The sequence below is a fragment of the Schistocerca gregaria genome, chromosome 3 (assembly GCF_023897955.1).
Source record: "Schistocerca gregaria isolate iqSchGreg1 chromosome 3, iqSchGreg1.2, whole genome shotgun sequence".
NCBI lineage: Eukaryota > Metazoa > Arthropoda > Insecta > Orthoptera > Acrididae > Schistocerca > Schistocerca gregaria.
The window spans coordinates 901,564,770-901,589,847 of NC_064922.1; the positions used below are offsets into that span (position 1 = coordinate 901,564,770).

Consider the following 25,078-nt stretch of genomic DNA (forward strand, 5'->3'; position numbering starts at 1 on the left):
TCGTGCAGCCCGCCTCCAGTGGTGTCGCGACAGGCGTGAATGGGGGGACGAATGGAGACGTGTCGTCTTCAGCGATGAGAGTCGCTTCTGCCTTGGTGCCAATGATGGTCGTATGCGTGTTTAGCGCCGTGCAGGTGAGCGCCACAATCAGGACTGCATACGACCGAGGCACACAGGGCCAACACTCGGCATCATGGTGTGGGGAGCGATCTCCTACACTGGCCGTACACCTCTGGTGATCGTCGAGGGGACACTGAATAGTGGACGGTACATCCAAACCGTCATCGAACCCATCGTTCTACCATTCCTAGACCGGCAAGGGAACTTTCTGTTCCAACAGGACAATGCACGTCCGCATGTATCCCGTGCCACCCAACGTGCTCTAGAAGGTGTAAGTCAACTACCCTGGCCAGCAAGATCTCCGGATCTGTCCCCCATTGAGCATGTTTGGGACTGGATGAAGCGTCGTCTCACGCGGTCTGCACGTCCAGCACGAACGCTGGTCCAACTGAGGCGCCAGGTGGAAATGGCATGGCAAGCCGTTCCACAGGACTATATCCAGCATCTCTACGATCGTCTCCATGGGAGAATAGCAGCCTGTATTGCTGCGAAAGGTGGATATACACTGTACTAGTGGCGACATTGTGCATGCTCTGTTGCCTGTGTCTATGTGCCTGTGGTTTTGTCAGTGTGATCATGTGATGTACCTGACCCCAGGAATGTGTCAATAAAGTTTCCCCTTCCTGGGACAATGAATTCACGGTGTTCTTATTTCAATTTCCAGGAGTGTAGGAAGTTACAGATTACACGGAGGAAAAGAGGCTGATAAAAAACTAAATACAGTGAAGTAAATAAATCCATTATAAGTTTATATTCTCAGTTAAAAAATGGAAATTAATTAATTACTCGAAGTATTACAGTGTCGTTTGGCCTGCATAAAAGAAGTTGTTGTTGTGGTCTTCAGTCCTGAGACTGGTTTGATGCAGCTCTCCATGCTACTCTATCCTGTGCAAGCTTCTTCATCTCCCAGTACGTACTGCAGCCTACATCCTTCTGAATCTGTTTAGTGTACTCATCTCTTGGTCTCCCTCTACGATTTTTAGATTTTTACCCTCCACGCTGCCCTCGAATACTAAATTGGTGATTTATTGATGCCTCAAAGCATGTGCTACCAACTGATCCCTTCTTCTAGTCGTGCCACAATCTCCTCTTCTCCCCAATTCTATTCAATACCTCCTCATTAGTTATGTGATCTACCCATCTAATCTTCAGCATTCTTCTGTAGCACCACATTTCGAAAGCTTCTATTCTCTTCTTGTCCAAACTATTTATCGTCAATGTTTCGCTTCCATACATGGCTACGCTTCATACAAATACTTTCAGAAACAACTTCCTAACACTTAAATCTATACTCGATGTTAACAAATTTCTCTTCATCAGAAACGCTTTCCTTGCCATTGTCAGTCCATATTTTATATCCTTTATTACTTTAAGTGTCTCATTTCCTAATTTAATTCCCTCAGCGTCACCCGACTTAATTCGATTACATTCTATTATACTCGTTTTGCTTTTGTTGATGGTCATCTTATATCCTTCTTTCAAGACACTTTCCATTCCGTTCAACTGCTCTTCCAAGTCCTTTGCTGTTTCTGACAGAATTATAATGTCATTGGCGAACCTCAAAGTTTTTATTTCTTCTCCATGGATTATAATACCTACTCCGAATTTTTCTTTTGTTTCCTTTACTGCTTGCTAAATATACAGATTGAATAGCGTCGGTGAGAGGCTACAGCCCTGTCTCACTCCCTTCCCAACCACTGTTCCCCCTTCATGTCCCTCGACTCTTATAACTGCTATCTGGTTTCTGTACAAATTGTAAATAGCCTTTCGGTCCCTGTATTTGACCCCTGCCATCTTCAGAATTTGAAAGAGAGTATTGCAGTCAACATTGTCAAAGGCTTTCTCTAAGTCTACAAATGCTACAAACGTAGGTTTGCCTTTACTTAATCTTTCTTCTAAGATAAGTCATAGGGAGAGTATTGCCTCACGTGTTCCAGCATTACTACGGAATCCAAACTGATCTTCCCCAAGGTCGGCTTCTACCAGTTTTTCCATTCGTCTGTAAGGAATTCGTGTTAGTATTTTGCAGCTGTGACGTATTAAATTGATAGTTCGGTAGTTTTCACATCTGTCAACACCTGCTTTCTATGGGATGGTAATTATTATATTCTTCTTGAAGTCTGAGGGAATTTCACCTGTCTCATACATCCACGCTCCGATCCGTAGAACGCCAGCTTTCTTTCTCCTGATTACGTCGTCCTCCTGAGTAGTCCCCTCCCGGAGATCCGAATGGGGGACTATTTTACCTCCGGAATATTTCACCCAAGAGGGCGCCATCATTTAATCATACAGTAAAGCTGCATGCCCTATCAGAGAATATAGGTAGCTTACTCTCCGCAGCTGCTCCTTTTTCTAGCTAGTTGAATGGTAACTCACTATTGTTCTCTGACAGTGCAGACGAAATGGGTTGCCTTTGCTGATATCAGCTCTTCCGGTGTGCTTGTCCCACATTGCGCGCCAGTTATGATGTGACCCTTCTGCTCTATTGATTGATGAGCATGAGTCTGGTGGTAATAGACCACCAACTTTCAAATTTAGGAAGTTACAAGGCAGATTACACGGATGAAAAGAGGCTGGTACAAAAGTGAATACAATGAAGCAAACAAATCCATTGTTAAGTTTATATTCTCATTTAAAAAACGGAAATTAAATAATTTTTCGGTATATTACGCTCTCAATTGGCCTGTATAAAAGATAAATTGTATAAAATCAACAGCATGGGAACTGTGAGTAGGCCTTGATGCGAAGAGCTTTTGTGTTATTTGTTTATACCCGAAACTAGTTTCAGCGACAAATATCACCATCATCAGTGCGTTCTTTAAATCTAAACCCGCAGAAAATAGCATAGTTATGGAACAAACTAATACATTATTATATTTGTACTGTTTGTTTTTTAAATATTGTTTTCTGTGAATACTTTCATACTGTCATATTTATTATACGTTACAGTATGGCTTTAAGATTGTTGTCGCTGTTTGCGGCGTATTTTCTGTGGTTTTCTGTTGGCGTTTTTCTCTGCAGATGACCACCCTTCGCCAAGCGATCAAATCAAAACGATCAGAGAATCTCACCCAAAGGGTCATCTGCTCCACGACAATGCAAAACCTTATACGGCCAATACAGTTGCAGCACTCCTGCAGAAATTCAAATGGGAGGTTCTCGACCACCCTCCATACAGTCCGGACCTCTCTCCATGTGATTAGGCCATTTTTGGTCCCCCCAAAAAGGCTCTGAGGGGCAAACGATTCACCTCGCACGACGACCTCCAGCTGTACATGCGGAACTGGTTAACATCGCAGTCCCGGGAGTTTTATGAGACACGCATTCACCGCCTTGTGTCACAGTGGAGCAAGTGTCTCAACAGCCAGGGTCAATTCTTCTAACATACAGGTATTGGTTTCAGTAATTATGCCTCCAGCTCGTTTATTTTTGAACGCCCGTTAAACACACACAAAAAAAGTTTTGCATCACCTCGGTTCCGGGAGTTCCGGAACCGGTACAAAAAATTGTAGTAGAGAGCAACACAAACACCATTTCCGCCCTTTTTATTGCTCATGAAAACCACACATTGCACGTTGTACCACCATACAGCGAAACCTTCAGAGGTGGTGGTCCAGATTGCTTTACACACCGGTACCTCTAATACCCAGCAGCACGCCCTCTTGCAATGATGCATATCTCTATTCGTTGTGGTATACTATCCACAAGTTCATCAAGGCACTGATGGTCCAGACTGTTCCACTCCTCAACGGCGATTCGGCGCAGATCCCTCAGAGTGGATGGTGGGTCATGTCGTCCATTAACAGCCCTTTTCAATCTATCCCACAGTTAATGTCTGGATAACATGCTGGCCATTCTATTCGAGCGATTTTGTTATCCTGAATGTAGTCATTGACAAGATGTGCACGATGGGGGCGCGAATTGTCGTCGATGAAGACGAATGCCTCGCCAATATGCTGCCCATATGGTTGCACTATCGGTCGGAGGATGGCATTCATGTATCGTACAGCCGTTACAGCGCCTTCCATGACCACCAGCGGCGTACGTCGGTCCCACATTATGCTACCCTAAAAACAGTAGGGAACCTCCACCTTACTGTACTCGCTGGACAGTGTGTCTAAGGCGTTCACTCTGACAAGGTTGCCTCCAAGCACGTCTCCGGCGATTGTCTGGTTGAAGGCATATGCGACACTCATCGGTGAAGATCACGTAACGCCAATTGTGAGCGTCGGCCGTTGTGGCCGAGCGGTTCTAGGCCCTTCAGTTCGGAACCGCACAGCTACTACGGTCGGAAGTTCGAATCCTGACTCGAGCATGGATTTGTGTGATGTCCTTGGGTTCGTTAGGTTCAAGTAGTTCTAAGTCTACGGGACTGATGACCTCAGATGTTATGTCCCATAGTGCTCAGAACCATATGAACCAATCCTGAGAAGTCCATTCGGCATGTTCTTGGGGCCATGTGTACCGCGCTGCATGCAAAGATGGACATCGCCATGGACGTCGGGAGGGATGTTGCGCATCATGCAGCCTATTGCGCACAGTTTGAGTGGTAAAACGACGTCCTATGGCTGCACGAAAAGCATTAATCAACATAGTGACGTTGCTGTCAGGGTTCCTCCGAGCCATAATCCGTAGGTAGCGGTCATCCACTGCAGTAGTAGCCCTTAGGCGGCCTGAGCGAGGCACGCCATCGACAGCTCCTGTCTCTCTGTATCTCCCTCATGTCCGAAAAACATCGCTTATGTTCACTCCGAGACGTCTGGACACTTCCCTTGTTGAGAGCCCTTCCTGGCACAAAGTAACAATGCGGACGCGATCGAATTGCGGTATTAATCGTCTTGGCATGGTTGAACTACAGACAACACGAGCCGTGTACGTCCTTCCTTGTGGAATGACTGGAACTGATCTGTTGTCTGACCCCCTCCGCCTAATAGGCGCTTCTCATCCATGGTTGTTTACATCTTTGGACGGGTTTAGTGACATCTCTGAACAGTCAAAGGAACTGTGTCTGTGAAACAATATCCATAGTCAACGTCTATCTTCATGAGTTGTGGGTGTATACCCCACGAAGCCTAGTCAAATTATTTAATCTTCGTAAGTTCTACGAGAATGAATGCTACTCAATTTAGACAGACTAGTAAATTTTCGGACAGTCATCTTAGTATATCATTTGAAGAGGAACGGATTTTTGTGGCTACGTATTTAATTTAGCTTCCAAAATGTATTAATTTGCCCTGTTTGCCTTTCTACAGCTTTAAAAGTAAATTAGTGGTGTTTTGACTCCCTTGAACCTCATCCCCTACCTTCTATAACTGTCACTGTCTAGCAGTCAGTTATTCCTACTCTCCGCAAGCCATTTTCCTCCGTGTGGTGGAGGCTTTCTGGAACCATTTTCATTATTCCACCCCCCCCCCCTCTACTTTCCTATCCCATTCCCAAATGGTACTTGGGAAATACAGACTGGCGGAAAACCTCAATATGAGCTCTAATTTCCGTGCTTTTAGTGTCATATTTTGCGAGACGTGTGTTGGAGGAAATAGTATGTTGCCCTCACTTGGTGCGCTACTCGGAATTTTAACGTTAAACCTTTTTCTTGTGCAACTACATAGCATGTCTTACAGCGAGTGGCACAGGTGACTCTCTTTATTTGTCTCGTGCTTACTGAGCAATCTTGCAACGAAACCCCCACTCTTCGTTTTAGGTTCCCCTTCTCACCTATTAATCCATTTTGGTAAATTGCTTGAACGAAGAGCAGCATTCAAGAATAACTGATAGAACGAGTGTTCTGTTAGCTAATTCTTACATTTCCTTAAGATTCTACCTCTGGATCACAGCAAGTCATCCCCCTTTCATCCAGTTAGTTTTGTGTCATAATTCCACTTTATGTCAATCTTGAGGATAACGCTTTTGTTTGTCGCGGTTTATCTCAAGTGGCGTAATCGAACAGTAACGACTCTCTCCGGCTATTTATGCACACTATAATTCTAATCCCAAAGAAATCAGGTGTTGACAGATGTGAAAATTACCGAACTATCAGTTTAATAAGTCACAGCTGCAAAGTACTAACGCGAACTTTTTGCAGAAGAATGTGGTGCTACAGAAGAATGCTGAAGATTAGATGGGTAGATCACACAACTGATGAGAAGGTATTGATTAGAATTGGGGAGAAGAGGAACTTGTGGCACAACCTGACGAGAAGAAGGGATCGGTTGGTAAAACATGTTCTGAGACATCGAGGGATCACCAGTTTAGTATTGGAGGGCAGCGTGGAGGGTAAAACTTGCAGAGGGAGACCAAGAGATGAATACACTAAACAGATTCAGAAGGATGTAGGCTGCAGTAGGTACTGGGAGATGAAGAAGCTTGCACAGGATAGAGTAGCATGGAGAGCTGCATCAAACCAGTCTCAGGACTGAAGACCACAACAACAACATAATAAATTTATTTACGTTCAGAATCTACAGGCAGTCCTTGCTCCAAGAATAGATCCTCCGCATGTCTTCCTGCCTTTCGCTACGGTCTTCTGGTGTTGCGAGCTTCCTGTAGGCAACAGGGTCGTTCGTGAGCAGCATTACGTATCTTCCGACAGCATCCATTAAATCATCGTTTGTTAGGGTGCTGTAAGCCTCCGTTGCGGCTACACCGTAATGGTTCATAGTGTTAATGACATGTTGCGTTCAGTCTCCAAGGAAGTCTTGGAGCCATCTCTGACGATGTGTCCCATGTTCGTTTCGTAACATCGCATTCTCTTTCCGCAAACTAACCTTTTTTTCAAATTTTCTTACATAGACATGGCTACGTTTGTCTCTGAGTAAATTCCTGATTTCTATCGAAGGTGATAAAACACGCAGTGTGATGTATCTTATGCAGTATCAATATTTTTAATCGTACTTGTCAGATGTCTTGACATAGATATTAGGTTGACAATACTTTATAAGTATTCATATCACACAGCTTCAGTGGATGCATTAAATAAGTGACATCTGTTCAATGCAAAAGTGAACGCAAACACATTTAGGTAATTAACTCGAAGTACCTGTGTTTTGCGTAAACAGGATGAACCTCTTCCTGCAGTAAAACTGGGAAAGTGCGAAATGTACATAGTACCGAACATCGAAAACCATTCAGAAAGCGCGCATGTATGGTTGTTGTAAAGATACACGTATTACCAACTCCACAAAATTCAAATAAACCAAATTTCATTTGTTTGCGTAGTCTATATATGTAAGTAACGAGAGCATCAATCTTAATGTAGAAACCCGGCGTTTATTAGCTGTTTGCGCACTTACATTACCCAGCAGCAGCAATAAGAGTTAACAGGAAATTACACGCTGAAATACGTGGTGTTGGACTGTGCTACCACTTTTTAGTCATCAGTCTTCTGTCTGGTTTGATTCGGCCCGCCATGAGTTTCTCAACTGTGACAACCTCATAATCTCTGAGCAGCACTTATAACCTACGTCCTCAATTATCTGCTGGGTGTATTCCAATCTCTGTCTTCCTCTACAGTTTTTACTATCTACAGTAGCCTCTAGTAACATGGAAGTTACACCCCGATGTCGTCAGATGTCCTATAGTTCTCTCCCTTCTTCTTCTCCTCAGAGTTTTCCGTATATTCCTTTCCCCACTGAGATTGCGCTGAACCTTGCTAGCCGCGTGGAGTGGCCGTGCGGTTTGAGGCGCCATGTCACAGATTGCGCGGCCCCTCCCGCCGGATGTGGGAGTCCTCCCTCCGGCAAGGGTGTGTGTATCATTCTTAGAATAAGTTTGTTTAAGTACTGTGTAAGTCCAGGAACCGATGTCCTCAGCAGTTTGGTCTCTCAGGAACTCACACACATTTACCCATTTTGAACATTCTCAATCTTTATCTTGTCACTCCGCCTTATTTTCATCATTCTTCTGTAGCAGCACATTTCAGATGCTTCGATTCTATTCTGTTACGGTTTTCCGTAAGTGCATGTTTCACTACCATACAGTGCTGTTCTCTGTGGTATCGATAGCTACAATCCCACAACGTAGGTGCGCTCTGCTAGGCTGGCACTGCGACACAGACACCGGAGACAGAGCCCTCTAGCCGGCGCTGTGCAGCTCTACGAGGGCCGCTCCGGATTCAGCCCATCTGATGCCGAGCAGACGACCAAGCAACATTGTTTCCATTTCATATTGGGCGAGCCACTACAGATTTTGCCTGTGTAGCTTCTGTGAGCTTGAGACACCCGGCTTGGCACCTTCATTCTACGCAGTGCGAAGTTGTGTATTCATCCTCTTTCTAAAGCAAAGGTGATTTAAATTAACACTGCAGTACCGAGTGTTCTACCACACCTGCTACTCCTAGCTTCCTACAATCGGCCTACTCTTCAGTTATAGGAGCAGACCCACTCGGCGCCTTCCAGGCGGGATACAAATTTCTCCAAACGTACTTTCTCAGGAATTTCTTCCTCAAATTAAGGGCTATGATTGAAATTAATACATTCTCTTGCCCAGGAATGCTCTTTTTCCAGTGTTAGTCAACTTTTCCGTCCGTCAGGGATTATTTTGCTACCTAGGCAGTGAATTTCTTAACTTCGTCTACTTTGTGATCCCCAATTCTAATGTTAAATTTCTCGCTGTTCTCGTTTCTACTACTTCTCATTACTTTCATCCTTCTTCGATTTACTTTCAATCCACATTCTGTACTCATTAGGCTGTTCATTCCATTCAGCATATCCTGTAGTTCTTCTTCGCTTTCACTCATGATAGCAAGGTCATCGGCGAATCTTATCAATAAATCCTTTCATCTTGAATTTTAATTCCGTTCTTGAACCTTTTTCATATCCGTCATTGCTGCTTCTACGCATAAATTGAATACCTGGAGCGAAAGACTACGTCCCTCTCTTGCACCCTCTTCAATTCGGGCACTTACATCTAGGCCTACCAGTCTGATTCTTCTCATTGGGTCTTGTACATTTTGTATTTTGCCTGTCTTGCTCTATAGTTTACCCCTATATTTCCAGGAATTTTGAATATCTTGGGTCATTTTACATTGTCGAACGCTCTTCCTGGGTCTACAGTTCCTATGAATGGGTCTTGTTTTTGTCTTGTCTCCACTATCAACCGAAATATCATAACGTCCTCTCTTTTACCTTTGCCCTCATAAAGCGGAACTCTTCGCTATCTAACAGATCCTCAATTTCCTGTTCAATTCCTCTATATATTATTCTTGTTAGTTAATTGGATGCATGAACTCTTAAGGTAATTGTGCGACAATTCTCAAACTTGTCAGTTCTTGCAATCTTTGGAATTGTGTGGATGATGTTTTCGTGAAAGTATGGTGATATACCACCAATCTAAACACCAACAAGAATAATAGTTATGTTGCCACTTTAACCCCCCCCCCTCCCCACCACCACCCCAATAGAGGCCTTTATTATCTTTCCACATATCCGCTCCCTCCGCTACATTCAGTAGTGGAATTCTCATTATTTTCATTATGTTACCACCCTTGCTTCGTTTTGACTTCTCTATATGCTGCGTCGGTCACTCCGAGAATAATTTCTTTTTGATTTCTTCACATTTTTCATGCAGCCAATTCGCTTTAACTACCCTGCACTTCTTATTTATTTCATTCCTAAGTGACCTGTATTTCTGCATTCCTGAATTACCCTGCACATTTTTCTGTGATTGCCCTTTTTAGAGATGTACATTTCTCTTCTACTGAACTGCCTACTGAGCTACTCATTATAGCAGTAGCAACAGCCTTAGACAACTTCAAGTGTGTACCTCCATTCCCTGGTATTTCCGTATCCGACTTCTTTACGCATTGATTCTCCCTGACTAGTTTCATAAAAGTCAACCTACTTTTCATCATTACTAAATTGTGATCTAAGTCTATTCTGCTCCTGGGTATGCCTTACAATCCAACATCTGATTTCGAAATGTTTCCCTGATCAATATGTGATGTTACTGGAATTTCCCCGTGTCTCCCGGCGTTTTCCAAGTGTACCCCCTCCTCCTCCTTGGAATTATCAAACACAGTATTAGCTATTGGTAGCTGAATTTTTTTTGTAGATTGGCAATGTACGTCAGTTATGGAAAGAGCCGATAGACGAAGAACGGGCTACCTTTTCGAGAGTCGTCTTTGTGGAGTCGTGAAAACTGCAGATATGCATTCAGCCTGTAATTTACTGTAAACAGCGTGTCTAAGGAGGTATTGTCAGCATTCAGTGGCCTGAAAGGAACGGCAATTCGCAGTGAAAAGAAAAATCTACGAAAATGGGCTCTAAAATGCAGTCTTTAAGAGCCAAGCGCACTTCTTCATCTTAGATCGGGTGTGACACATCTCGTTTACTGAACAGGTATTCGTAGCTCGTATAGTATGCATTTTACGGACCTTGTTTATGAGACGATATTTGTCTTGTTTTGGTCTAGACTACCTCCTCCAAAAATACGCAAAACAAAGACCTTTCAGTAGAAGAGATTTGTTTCACAATATCGTAAATGAAGAAGTGCTCATAGCTCTTAAGATACGCATTTCAGAGCACATGTTTATTGGACATGTTTTTCTTCGAATAATCGTTCTTTTCATATCCCTCAATACTGACTATTCCTCCAGGAACACTCTGCATAGAGTGCAACTGCTGAGTCGCCGGTGATATCACAGCAGTGTCGTAGCTCAATTTCTACATTTATTTCCTAGCCAGCCAATGTAATGATGAACTGGACATCGCTACTTGGCTTGGGTTGTTGGTTAGCTAGCATCTACAGGAGAGGCACACAACTGCTCACTGATAAGACTACGAATCTGAAATGTTTTTGTCACCAGTGTTGGGCATACAGTGAATACGTTCGCAGGACGCTAGCATGCGGAGTCAAGTTTAGTTTTCTAAAGCGAAGCTCTCTCGACTGTGCTGTTTTATTTGAGTAATTATTGGATTAGCTAATGCACTTGGTTTTACGTGTTTCCTTCAGTAAGTACTGAGTGTATAGCGACTGCGCGTTCCATGTATCAAAGTCTGTTCATATTTCACTATCACAAAAGTAGAAGCTGGTACCAGATAAATTAACATATTCGGTATTCAACAAATGCAGTTTATATCATTAATAAGCAGTTTTATGTGCTAAAGTGATATGAGCTGTGAAATAGACGACAAAACTGATTCCGAAAAGCAATAAGCTGAATTCATCATTATGCAGTAGACGCACTGTCGTGATGTAATTCCAGTGAAAAAAGTTTCTTTCGATACATGCGACGATGTTAAAATGTTAACTACCCAGAGTTTACATTTCAGTGACACATTAACTCTCGTTTCTCACGTTAATTGGTGTAAAGTGAACTGGTTAAAACCGCCATATGTAAAGTGAAGTGTTGCCCACACAAATACTCAAATGACCAGCCACTGCACTGCACGCTGCATCCTTTGTGCAGTGCAGTTCAGCCCTGTATATTTACTTACTGCGTATTTTTTGTCTAATCGTTCTACATTATTGTGTGTGATACGTGTTAAAATCATTTGTTAATGTTTCTGCTGAATGTCAGAATTGTTCTAGTTAATTTTTCCCATTTATATGTTTGTTCTCAGTCCTCAACCATCTTGAAGTTAGAACGAAATTGTGATTACAGCTAGCTACCTATCCACTCATCAGAACGTAATAACAACGTATTACTTTAAGTCCAGCAGCTCACATAATATTATCGTTAGGTATACAGTGAGAAACATTATCGAGCAGCTACTACAAGTTATTGTTACTGTTTCAATCCGATGAGTCACGCTTGAATGAATGTCATTCCTAACAAGGAAAGCACAAGTTAATTGAAACGAAGTGGTAGCATCGCAGTGTGTGCGTGCGTGTGTGTGTGTGTGTGTGTGATACAGTGAAATAACAGTATGTATCGTTACTCTTGCAGATTGGAGCACTCGCCAATGCAGACGAACTAAGCAGTCAGCTTTGCCTGTGATACAGCCAGAACAACACGGTAAGCTTCCAATATAAGCTTTTTCTTCACATTCGGCTACCTGAAGGATCACAGGTGACACTTCTGATTACTCCTATTGTTTAGTACCTAGTGCTAGAGTTAGGGCGTAGCACATCATATCATCAGAGCCAGTTTTGTGCGTGAAGTCACAAAAATATCAAAATATGAAACTAGTTAAATGTGAGTATTTAAGGACATATATCCTCGGTTGTCTTACTGAGATGGCGCTGAAAGGGACATGCGTCACTACGAAAGACATATTGTTTGTACACCTTAAGCTGCATTTCAATTGCAATTTATTTACCGCTAGGAAAAATTCATCTTGTTAGTTAGTGTAATACCATACAGCAGGCTTTTCATTTCCATTGTTTCGAATTCAACAGAGTCCGCAGCAACTGCAAATTACATGAATGTTACCATTATATCACAATGGCTTCCAATGGATGAATGTACAGTAATGGAAAGAAAACAAATTGAAGTTTTCTTCAACCAACTGCAGTGAGTGTTGTAAACTATCTAATACTTCTATTATGCAGATCCCAGCTGATTAATCTGGAGGTGATCCTATGTATTCGCTGAAATCGGTTGTTTCAATAAAATTCCCAGCGTAGCTATGTCATGAAATATTTAGAGATTCCTGTAGTTCGTTGCTGTTAGTTTACAACTCGACGTGAGCAAGGAAGGTACAGTGTCTGGTTTACTTTTCACCAGAAGCAGTGTCATGGTGACGCATACGCTGGATAAGAAATGGCCGGCCACTGTATCTGGTGGTGAATACTATTGAACGGTCTCAGAGTACACTCATGCCTGAGAAATTGATGGAGAGGGAGAGAGAGAGAGCCCTGGTAATGTGGTAAGAGTCATCGTGGTGACACCAGACCACAGGATGAGCATGTCGCCGCATCTTATCACTGTCAGATCGTAGATGCCTGAATGACGAGACATTCCATATCCGACATCCTGTGAACACTCGGTTTCGTATGCGCCCCTGTGCTTCGTAGTCACTCCGACTGAGATAAAACCGCCACCGCCAAAATTAGCTGGCAAGGACAGTTGATGATAGAGATCCTGTATGTTGTGTGAATGTTAAAGTAATAAGAAATTTAGGCTTGCGATAAGGATGCATTACGTCTCTGTTACTTTTTAATGTTTGTGTTCATTCTATGTTGAGACAACTGCTAAAGATACTAGAGTCTTAGGCCCATGACTTAACCAACGAAGTTATCTGATGACAGCAATCTTTGTTGATGATCATCTTCTTGCAGTCGACGGCAAGGACACTCTTTAACTCTTTTAAAGAACAGGACCCAGACCCACGCAAAACCGTAATAAACGACCAGAATACAGAGAAAGTTACAGAGTTCATGTTCTTGGTAAATAGCACCTCCTTCACAAACGAAAAAGATATACAGAAAAAAATAAGTTATTCAATTATATTAATGGAACCAAAGATAGGATTCTGAATTAAAAGACGAGGAAAGAGAGCTCAATTAAGTTCTACAAAACAATGGCAATACTGTCGATATGTAAGTCTGCAGGCTTTCGTGGCCGTTGTCACTGAAGTTTGAAATCTTCTGGGTTATAAGGCCGCTCCATATTTCTTCTAAAATGATCGACGTTTCGACCCCTCTGCTGGGATCTTCCTCGTGATCTTCCGGTGTCCACTGCTGCTAGAATACTGTCAGAGACGAGTGTCGCGTCTTCTTACAAAGGGGAGATTTCCCGCATTCGTGCTGGAGAAGTGGTAGTATTGGTAAAAATTCTTATGGCTACCATTGCTGGGTCATCATTGTAGGCTAATATTCCCGCACTGATGCAGAAGGGGCGGTGTTGGCTAAACCCATGTGGATACTATTGGTGGCCCGTCGTCACTGGATAGAAAGGCACTACTCCACAATTACTCTGGAGAAGGGTTATTGGTTGAAATTCCTCCTACTGCTATTGGTTAGCCGTCATCATTGGCTAGATTCGAAACGGACGGAGCAAAAGTGAGGGACTGTTTACTCAAAATATTGTTGTCCACCAAGGTGACTTGCAGCATGTTGTTTTACTCGCTCGCACACCGCGGCAGCATATTCACTTTCTTGATGGCGGGAAGCCACGATACCGGAAGCCTATAGCCGTCCTCTCTACTAAAATTACATGCATTCTAAGAAGTTTCAACCGCTTCTCGGACCTTTCTTCCATAAATGTTTGTTTCCTTAGCCAGCACACGTACGTTGTTAAAATCGATGTCAGAGCCACAGTTCTCATGATTTTCCGCTACTGCCGATTTTGCAATCTGTTTGAGCCGCATGTTCCGTTGGTGTTCCTTAATACGTTCTTTAACAGTTCTTCCCGTTTCGCCTAAATACACTTTGCCGCAGTCACATGTCACTTGACAGGCGCCAGCATTGTGGAGGCCATCAGGTGCATCCGTTTTCCTTCGGAAAAAAAGTTTTATTTTGTTTTGACTAAAGAAATATGTCTGAATACCATTTTTCTTTAGAGCTCTGCTTATGCGGTCAGTGATCCAAGAAACGAACGGTAACGTAACGGAGTGAGAAGGCAGCTCCACGTCATTCTTATCAGCGTTATTAATATTCCGGTTAAGAGCCCTGTCGTTTGAATAACTATTATAGGCACTTACCTTCAATGTCTTCTTTAAAAAATTCAACTCGATTCGGGAGGCACGTGAAGACAGTTTAAAACTGTATGCCGGACCGAGACTCGAAATCGGGACCTTTGCCTTTCGCTGGCAAGTGCTCTACCAACTCAGCTACCCAAGCACGACTCACGCCCCGTCCTCACAGCTTTACTTCTGCCAGTACCTCGTCTCCTACCTTCCAAGCTTTACAGAAACTCCCCTGCGAACCTTCGAGTCTCGGTACGGCACACATGTTTAATCTGCCAGGAAGTTTCATATCAGCGCACACTCCGTTGCAGAGTCAAAATCTCATTCTGGAAACATCCCCTAGGCTGTGGTTAAGCCATGTCTCCGCAGTATCCTTTCTTTCAGGAGTGCTGGTTCTGGAAGTTTCGCAGGACAGCTTCTGTAAAGTTTGGAAGGTAGGAGACGAGGTACTGGCAGAAGTAAAGCTGTGAGGACGGGGCGTGAGTCGTGCTTTAGTAGCTCAGTTGGTCGGCAGTCTGCGTTCGGCAAGGCAGCAGTGCGCGCGCGGAGTGTTTTGTTTACTTCCTCGTCACAGCGCTTCTCAGTCGAGCACGCTCTAATGGCCAACTCTTACAGCAAGAACACTCTTAAGTTCACCTTCTCAAATGAATACGCACGACCCAAAGCACTGGCCGTCGAACGCTGCCTACGTGAAGACGTGAAGATCCCCCGTGACGAAGTCATCGGCATACACCTATCGATCATTAGCAGCGTCGTTTATGTTAAGATGACTTCCGACGCTGCCTGCAATGAGATTATTTAAAGGACGCGACATGGACAAAAATTTCGGTACTCCGACGGAAACGTCGGGCCTGTGGATGTCAACCATGCAGGACTTGGCCTTCGGACGATCCGTGTATTCGAACTGCCTTTCGAGGTAATGAAGATGAAGTCATCGCGGCGCTAAGCCCGTTCGGAAAAGTACAGAGGCACGTAGCCGAGACATGGGCACAGTTTACGACGTATCCGGTGCCTAATGGTGTGAGACAAGTCCGGATCGATCTCAAACTGCATGTTCCATCGTACATTTCTATCGGCGGCTGCCGTGCGGTGGTCATTTACGACGGACAACCTCGAACATGTTCCGGTTGTGGCAAAGAAGGCCACGTCCCTAATGAATGCCTGAAATGCCGCATCACACAACTAAGGCCCGACGATACGAACACCGACAGAACCACGAACACCCTTCCAGTCACCTATGCGGCGACACTGCACGTCCAGCCCACACAAGACACCGTTCATGAGCGTCTCTCTGTTCAGATACACCCGGAGGCGTCCCAGCACCTTGACACCGGCGATGCCGACCGTGAACATGTCCAACAAGCGGACACACCCACGCTAGAAGATCACAAGGATACCAATGAGTGTTCTGAAGAATGACGACCGCATTATAACATCCGCGGCTTTTGTACCGGAACGACGTGAATCTCTTCCTTCCTCAGACACCGAAACTCATTGCCAAAAGCAGAGGTCGCCCAAACGACGAAAAAAACGCCGCAAGACACCAGAATCGACCACTGAGCCCCCTCCGCAGGACGAAGAGATGCCACACCACTCTGACGGAGAACACGATAACACTTTCTCTTCTGCCACGGAGACGCGTCATCCACAAGACGGTGAACCGTCCAACAGAGATCGTGCGAAAGCTCCACGCCCAGAAGCAATGGAACACAGCACGCCTGTTGTCACCGACGCAGCTGAGCCGACTCGGCCGGCGCTGCCACCTCTCGCCGATGTCAAACCTGTAGGACATTTTTCATGAGCGAATGACACGGATTTCCCACCTCCATCTGATCCGAAAATGAGATCTGTTCCTCCGTTAGACCAACACTAAAATGGGGAAGTTTCTACGGCGACTCCTGCGACTTCTATGGACTTCCAGCATCCACCACAACAATCTTCACCATCTACGAACCAATCGGCAGCACGGATCTCCCATCAGGCGTACCGAATAGCTACTATCAATACTAATAATAGCGGCTCCCACGCTAAACTTCAACTGCTTCGTGACACGCTAAGAGCAGCGGACATCGACATCGCCCTGTTACAAGAAATGAGGACAGCAACTTGGGCTGGGTGTTATGGATATGAGACGTACGCCGCCCCTGCAGCTATGGAACACACAGGCGCAGCCATCCTCCTCCGAGAAGGGATTGCAGTTTCCGATGTCGCATACCTCCCAACAGCGCGAGAGGTGGCCATCACAGTTGACGGTCTCAAAATCATTAATCTGTACGCCCCATCGGGCACTGATAAACGGAGGGATCGCTCCCAGTTCTACGCAGAAGATATCACACCTTTATTCCTCGGCCGATACGATCATCTCATCGTAAGTGGAGATTTCAACTGCGTTCTCGAGCGCACAGACCAATAACCCCATTTCACCACATGTCCGGAACTTCGCTTCCTCGTCCGCCGCTTTCGTCTCCTCGACACTTGGCGAGTGGTACACGGCGACCGCCCGGGGTAAACACACATTACGGGCCACCCCGCCAGCCGACTTGATAGAATATACGTCTCTAACGCTCTAAAATCAGTTCTCCTCGACGCGGAACGTTGGCCGTCTGCCTTCTCGGATCGTGACATCTACATCTGTACCATGAACCTACGTCGACAATCTATATGGCGCAGTGCAGGACCTTGGAAACTAAATGTCGCGCTACTGCGGGACCCTGAATGCCGACAACAGGTCACCTACACGTGGCACACCTGTGTTCAACGCATTATGCGTTACGAGACCACACTGCAGTGGTGGTTGCTGTGCGCCAAACCGGCCATCCGACGCACATTGACACACTATGGCAGAGCCAAGGCCAGGTGGAATCACCATACAACTGATTTCTACTATAGCACTCTACATGAACTCGTGGATCAACCTCCATCCCCGGATCGTCTAAAAGAAGCTCAACGCATTAAGGCAAAGATTTTAACCTTGACCAGATGCCGTCTAGAGGGAGCTATTGTACGAGCACGCAGCCAAGATAGGATTAACGGTGAAAAACCTTCTATGCATCATATTATTCAAAATGTTCGTCGACGCCGACAGGCTTTAATGACAACTTTAGACTTACCTGATGGACGCCGGCTGACTTCGCAGGCTACCATTGCGGATGCATTCACTACGCACTATAGACTTTTCTATCAAGAGGGACCTGCCGGTGCAGAAGCCATTGCTGAGGTTGCCCAGGTACTCTAAACGCAGCAGCTGCATCCCTCCTGACTTCTGAAGTGACCGACGACGTCCAAGGTGCTGTGGATAAAGGGTCTCTGAATCGATCTCCTGGCCCGGATGGTTTACCTCTCGAATTTTACAGAACCTTCCAAGATTTGATGATGCCACGATAGAGGGACATGGACTGGGAACTTTTGTCCGGCGCGGCGAACCCGCCTCCAATATTCATGGAAGGCTTACTTGTACCAGTCCCGAAACCCGCAGGAGGAACACGACTCGACAGTTATCGGCCGATCACGTTACTCAATTCCGACTTCAAGATTTTCACACGCCTTCTAGCAGTGCGACTCAAACATGTCTTACGAGACATTGTATCCCACGAACAAACATCTTTAGGCGGCGATCGTAATATACAGACAGCCCTCAGTGAATATCGAGATGTGATCGCTGTGCCGCTTTAATCTCCATCGACTTCAAACAAGCGTTTAAACGCGTCAATCGTGCATTCCTTAACGCAGTGATGAACCGAATGGCAATTTCCCCGACGTTCACACAAGTGATTATGCGGCTCCTTCGTGGAACAACGTCCAGACTTCTCGTCAACGGCAGACTTACAGAACCTATACGGATTGAACGCTCAGTACGGCAGGGTTGCCCTTTGTCGACGGTGCTTTATGCCATTGCGATGGAACCACTCATTTGCGGATTACGGCGACGTTTGACAGGTATTCCACTCCGGGATCATATGTTCCGCTGCCGAGCTTACGCGGACGACTTGGCCCTCGTCGTACGTTCAGCGGCCGACGTACAAGCTGCGATGCAGTGGATTACCCGTTACAGTGCAGGGGCAGGGAGCGCTATGAACGTGGCAAAATCATGCGCCATGAAGATCGGCCGCGGCCTTCCTGCAGACAGCGTCGTCCCATTTCAACTGGTGGACACCCTTCGCTGTCTCGGGTTGGTGTACACGCGAGACATTCGCCGCACCTCGGCGATCAATTATCGGGCGCTGCTGCAACGCACCCGGGCCAACATATAAAATCACATTCTACGCCCGCTGAATATGTGCCAGAGAGTCACCTTCGTCACTACCCATCTGGCAGCCCGGATATCCCATATAGCGCACATTCTGCCCATCACTGCGACAATGGCGGCCAGATTACAGGCGGCTTTCGGCTATTTCATTTGTTCTGGACACACATTCAAAGTCCAGTATGAAGCTCTCAGCTTACCGAAGCGGGATGGTAGCTTCGATCTGGTTAATGTGAGAGCCAGGACTACGGCACTTCACACCAATACTGTGCTCCGGTTATGGAAAAGCCAAAATGCTAGTTTCACTGGAATGTTGACCACTGAGCTCGCACCTGTTCGAGACGCCCACCGACGTCTTTGGCACACATCCCACCTCCGATGTCACATATCGGCCGTTTCTTTTTGGAGTACAGCTACATATGCACCGAGCTCCCCAGGACCAGGAAGACGACCACTCGCGACATCTACCATCTTCTCCGAAAGTCTGCACCCCGCAACCCCGTCGAAACACGTCACCCCCAGGTTTCGTGGCTTACAGTTTGGAAAACAATCCACCAACCATATCACACCACTGACACCACCTCTATGTGGTATCTTCTAGTCAACGGCGAGTATACTACAAGACAGAAACTGCATCGCATCGCACTGGTGGACTCTCCCCTGTGCCTCAAATGCAATGTCGAAGATACAGATATACATCGTTTTGAGTGTGGGCCAGCAGCAGCTGTCTGGACCCTCGTACAAAAGATTGTGGCTTTATACCTCCGAGTACCACTACATCACGTTTCTCCCACCATGATGATATATCCTGACACGGCCTACTTTCCATCGGCTAAGTGGCACGCCATCACATGGATCAGTGGCATGGCTGTCAACTACCTCTTTCGGGACGACATCGTCGATCTGGTGGACTTCTGGACGCGCGTCCAAGTACATCACCACACCCTTCGCCGACATCGACACTATCGGGCCACTTTCGTGAACTATTTACAGAGTATTTTCGCTCAAAGCTGGAATCTCAACGAACCGTGCCAGCCAAGACTGGACGATCGCACGTTCCCCTTCAATGGTCAATGATAGAATGCATTTTGTTCTGACGGAGCGCGAAAGTGGAGCATGGCGCGGAAAGTATTCCTATTTTATTTCACTTCTGTTTCTCCTCCTCTTTTAGTTTTTTTTGTCCTTACACATGTTTATCCTTTTCACACACAGCTCTCTATCTGCGGCCTATTTGTTTTCTTTCTCCTGTGCTCCCCAAAAACAAAAACAAAAAAAAACAAAAAGTTTGCTGCTGATGGTGAGACTGTACACTCCTTTATGTTCACAAAAAAAAAAAAAAAAAAAATAGAAGGCCGTAGCGGAAATATAGCTACCTTTTATGTTTTCCGTTTTCAAGGGATATTGTGTTATTTTATGAAGAACGTCGTCTTTTATTTTCATACACAAGAGGTTTTTATTTGTTTTCTTATAAAAAAAAAGTTGGTTGAGCACTTGTCCGCGAAAGGCAAAGGTCCCGAGTTCGAGTCTCAGTCCGGCACACCGTTTTAATCTGCCGGGAAGTTTCATATGAGCGCACACTCCGTTGCAGAGTGAAAATCTCATACGTGAAGACAGATTGTTGAGTACTGCTTGCTTCTGGTCTGGGTGGTGGTGCGAAGTGACATCTAAATACTTGTTAATGTTTGTCGGCTTTCTGTACACTCTTTCGCCTAGTGTGTTATCAGATCTTCTGTATACCAACAACGATCCTTCTTCTGCATCAGTCCGGGAATATTAGCGTATGACAATGACCGAGCAATGGTAGCCATAAGAATTTTAACTAATACTACCACTTCTCCAGCACGAATGCTGGAAAACTCCCGTTTATAAGAGGACGCGACACTCGTCTTGGACATTGTTCCAGCAGCACTCCACACCGGTAGATCCTGAGGAAGCTCTCAGCAGAGGAGTTGAAACGTCGATCATTTGAGAGGAAATATGACGCGTCCTAATAACCCAGAAAGTTTTAACTTCTATACTATCGATAGTTTATGAGAGCCGGTGTGGCAGTGCGGTTCTAGGCGCTTCAGTCGGAACCGTGTGACCGCTATGGTCGCAGGTACGAATCCTGCCTCAGGCATGGATGTGTGTGATGTCCTTAGGTTAGTTAGGTTTAAGTAGTTCTAAGTTCTAGGGGACTAACGACCACAGATGTTAAGTCCCATAGTGCTCAGAGCCATTTGAACCAGCTTATGAGAGTGAGGTTTGGACGACAATATCTGAAAATAAACGAGGAGTACTAGCTGTTAAAATGAGTTCTTTAAAAACAGATGGCTATAGACTACCGGGCATGATAAGGAGTACAACAGTCAGGCAAGAACTAAGGCTTAAAAACGTAAATCAACATACCAAGGCGTACAGAAATAAACTAAGAGATCACGTCACAAGAACGAATGAAAATGGAATACCCAAATGCCGATCACCTGAGAAGAGGAAGAAGAAGAAGAAGTTGGGGGGGGGGGGGGGGGGAAGGAAAAGGACAAGCCAGTTCAGGACAAGGACAACTGCTGAGTAATCACACCGTTACTTTCCAGAACTGTCCCACGCTATGCTGTTACAGAAGTAACCAAATCAAGGGACTGCTCTGTTCTGTACGCTGGGGTATCCAGTTTTCTGTACATCTACATCTACATCCATACTCCGCAAGCCACCTGACGGTGTGTGGCGGAGGGTACCCTGAGTACCTCTATCGGTTCTCCCTTCTATTCCAGTCTCGTATTGTACGTGGAAAGAAGGATTGTCGGTATGCTTCTGTGTGGGCTCTAATCTCTCTGATTTTATCCTCATGGTCTCTTTGCGAGATATACGTAGGAGGGAGCAATATACCGCTTGACTCTTCGGTGAAGGTATGTTCTCGAAACTTTACCAAAAGCCCGTACCGAGCTACTGAGCGTCTCTCCTGCAGAGTCTTCCACTGGAGTTTATCTATCATCTCCGTAACGCTTTCGCAATTACTAAATGATCCTGTAACGAAGCGCGCTGCTCTCCGTTGGATCTTCTCTATCTCTTCTATCAACCGTATCTGGTGCGGATCCCACACTGCTGAGCAGTATTCAAGCCGTGGGCGAACAAGCGTATTGTAACCTACTTCCTTTGTTTTCGGATTGCATTTCCTTAGCATTCTTCCAATGAATCTCAGTTTGGCATCTGCTTTACCGACGATCAACTTTATATGATGATTCCATTTTCAATCACTCCTAATGCGTACTCCCAGATAATTTATGGAATTAACTGCTTTCAGTTACTGACCTGCTATTTTGTAGCTAAATGATAAGGGACCTACCTTTCTATGTATTCGCATCACATTACACTTGTCTACATTGAGATTCAATTGCCATTCCGTGCTCCATGCGTCAATTCGCTGCAGATCCTCCTGCATTTCAGTACAATTTTCCATTGTTGCAACCTCTCGATACACCACAGCATCATCTGCAAAAAGCCTCAGTGAACTTCCGATGTCATCCACCAGGTCATTTATGTATATTGTGAATAGCAACGGTCCTATGACACTCCCCTGCGGCACACCTGAAATCACTCTTACTTCGGAAGACTTCTCTCCATTGAGAATGACATGCTGCGTTCTGTTATCTAGGAACTCCTCAATCCAATCACACAATTGATCTGATGGTCCGTATGCTCTTACTTTGTTCATTGAACGACTGTGGGGAACTGTGTCAAACGCCTTGCGGAAGTCAAGAAGCACGGCATCTACCTGGGAACCCGTGTCTAAGGCCCTCTGAGTCTCGTGGACGAATAGCGCGAGCTGGGTTTCACACGACCGTCTTTTTCGAAACCCATGCTGATTCCTACAGAGTAGATTTGTAGTCTCCAGAAAAGACATTATACTCGAACATAATACGTGTTCCAAAATTCTACAACTGATCGACGTTAGAGATATAGGTCTATAGTTCTGCACATCTGTTCGACGTCCCTTCTTGAGAACGGGGATGACCTGTGCCCTTTTCCAATCCTTTGGAACGCTTCGCTCTTCTAGAGACCTACGGTACACCGTTGCAAGAAGGGGGGCAAGTTCCTTCGCGTACTCTGTGTAAAATCGAACTGGTACCCCATCAGGACCAGCGGCCTTTCCTCTTTTGAGCGATTTTGTTTCTCTATCCCTCTGTCGTCTATTTCGATATCTACCATTTTGTCAACTGTGCGACAATCTAGAGAAGAAAGCACAGTGCAGTCTTCCTCTGTGAAACAGCTTTGGAAGAAGACATTTAGTATTTCGGCCTTTAATCTGTCATCCTCTGTTTCAGTACCATTTTGGTCACAGAGTGTCTGGACATTTTGTTTTGATCCATCTACCGCTTTGACATAGGACCAAAATTTCTTAGGATTTTCTGCCAAGTCAGTACATAGAACTTTACTTTCCAATTCATTGAAAGCCTCTCGCATAGCCCTCCTCACACTACATTTCGCTTCGCGTAATTTTTGTTTGTCTGCAAGGCTTTCGCTATGTTTATGTTTGCTGTGAAGTTCCCTTTGCTTCCGCAGCAGTTTTCTATTTCGGTTGTTGTACCACGGTGGCTCTTTCCCATCTCTTACGATCTTGCTTGGCACATACGCATCTAACGCATATTGTACGATGGTTTTGAACTTTGTCCACTGATCCTCAACACTATCTGTACTTGAGACAAAACTTTTGTGTTGAGCCGTCAGGTACTCTGTAATCTGCTTTTTGTCGCTTTTGCTAAACAGAAAAATCTTCCTACCTTTTTTAATATTTCTATTTACGGCTGAAATCATCGATGCAGTAACCGCTTTATGATCGCTGATTCCCTGTTCTGCATTAACTGATTCAAATAGTTCGGGTCTGTTTGTCACCAGAAGGTCTAATATGTTATCGCCACGAGTCGGTTCTCTGTTTAACTGCTCAAGGTAGTTTTCAGATAAAGCACTTAAAAATATTTCACTGGATTTTTTGTCCCTGCCACCCGTTATGAACGTTTGAGTCTCCCAGTATATATCCGGCAAATTAAAATCTCCACCCAGAACTATAACATGGTGGGGAAATCTACTCGAAATATTTTCCAAATTATTCTTCAGGTGCTGAGCCACAACAGCTGCTGAGCCCGGGGGCCTGTAGAGACATCCAATTACCATGTCTGAGCCTGCTTTAACCGTGACCTTCACCCAAATCATTTCACAATACGGTGAACATACTTGGCAAGCCAATAAACAGTGCGTGACGGAGACTACTTCGAAGGAATGTTAGCTGCTTTTTTACTACTTCATCCACATATTGAAGGATTTACACCTTTATATGTGCCCTAATCTTATCTTACTCTCATGATCCCTGCGTGACATATGCAATGGTGGCAGCAGAATTGTCGCAGTCTTGCAGATATACCGGTTCTCTAACTTTGCCCAAGAAGATGTCCATTTAAGTTCTCTGAGTGATCCTTCTGTATTGGCTGTTTCCAACCGTTTCAACACGACAAATCTGTGTGTTTCCTGCTCTCTCTCTCTCTTTATTACCGACTTTACGTATTCATATTTTGCTCTAGATTAATTTCTGCATATAATTAAATTATATGAGATTGTTCAGATATTCTCCACTAGTCATATATTGGAATACTGTTTCTTTGTTATGAGCGTTTCTCTCTCTGACACACACAAATATATATATATATATATATATATATATATATATATATATATATATATATATATATATATATATATATACTGAAAGCTTTGGGTCGAGGCAACCACCATATACATGCAGTGCTTCCTGATTTTCGAGAAGCATTTGACTCAGTACCGCACCTATACTTGTTGTCAAAAGTCCAAAAGTACGATCATATTGGGTGTCAAGTGAAGTTTGTGACTGGATTGAGGACTTTTTGGTGGGGAGTACACATTATCAGATGTAGAAATAATTTCGTGTGTGCAGCAGGGAAGTATGCTGGGACCCTTGCTGTTTATGGTGTATATTAATGACCTTCCAGACAAAATTAGTAGTAAAATCAGTATATTTGCAAGAGTTGCAGTTACCTACAATGAAGTACCACCTGAGAGAAGCTGTGTAAATATTCAGTCAGATCTTGCTCTAAATGTTCAGAAATGTAAAATTTTGCATTTCGCAAAACGAATGCACGTG

General features: G+C 44.7%; 1 long non-coding RNA gene across 1 annotated transcript in view; it reads left to right on the forward strand.

Moving 5' to 3' along the window:
* Positions 1–25,078, forward strand: part of LOC126355194 (uncharacterized) — a 512,700-nt gene that overhangs the window by 340,559 nt on the left and 147,063 nt on the right. The window contains exon 3 of the long non-coding RNA XR_007565472.1: positions 12,005–12,073. This is a non-coding gene — a long non-coding RNA (uncharacterized LOC126355194). The remainder of the gene's footprint in view (positions 1–12,004; positions 12,074–25,078) is intronic.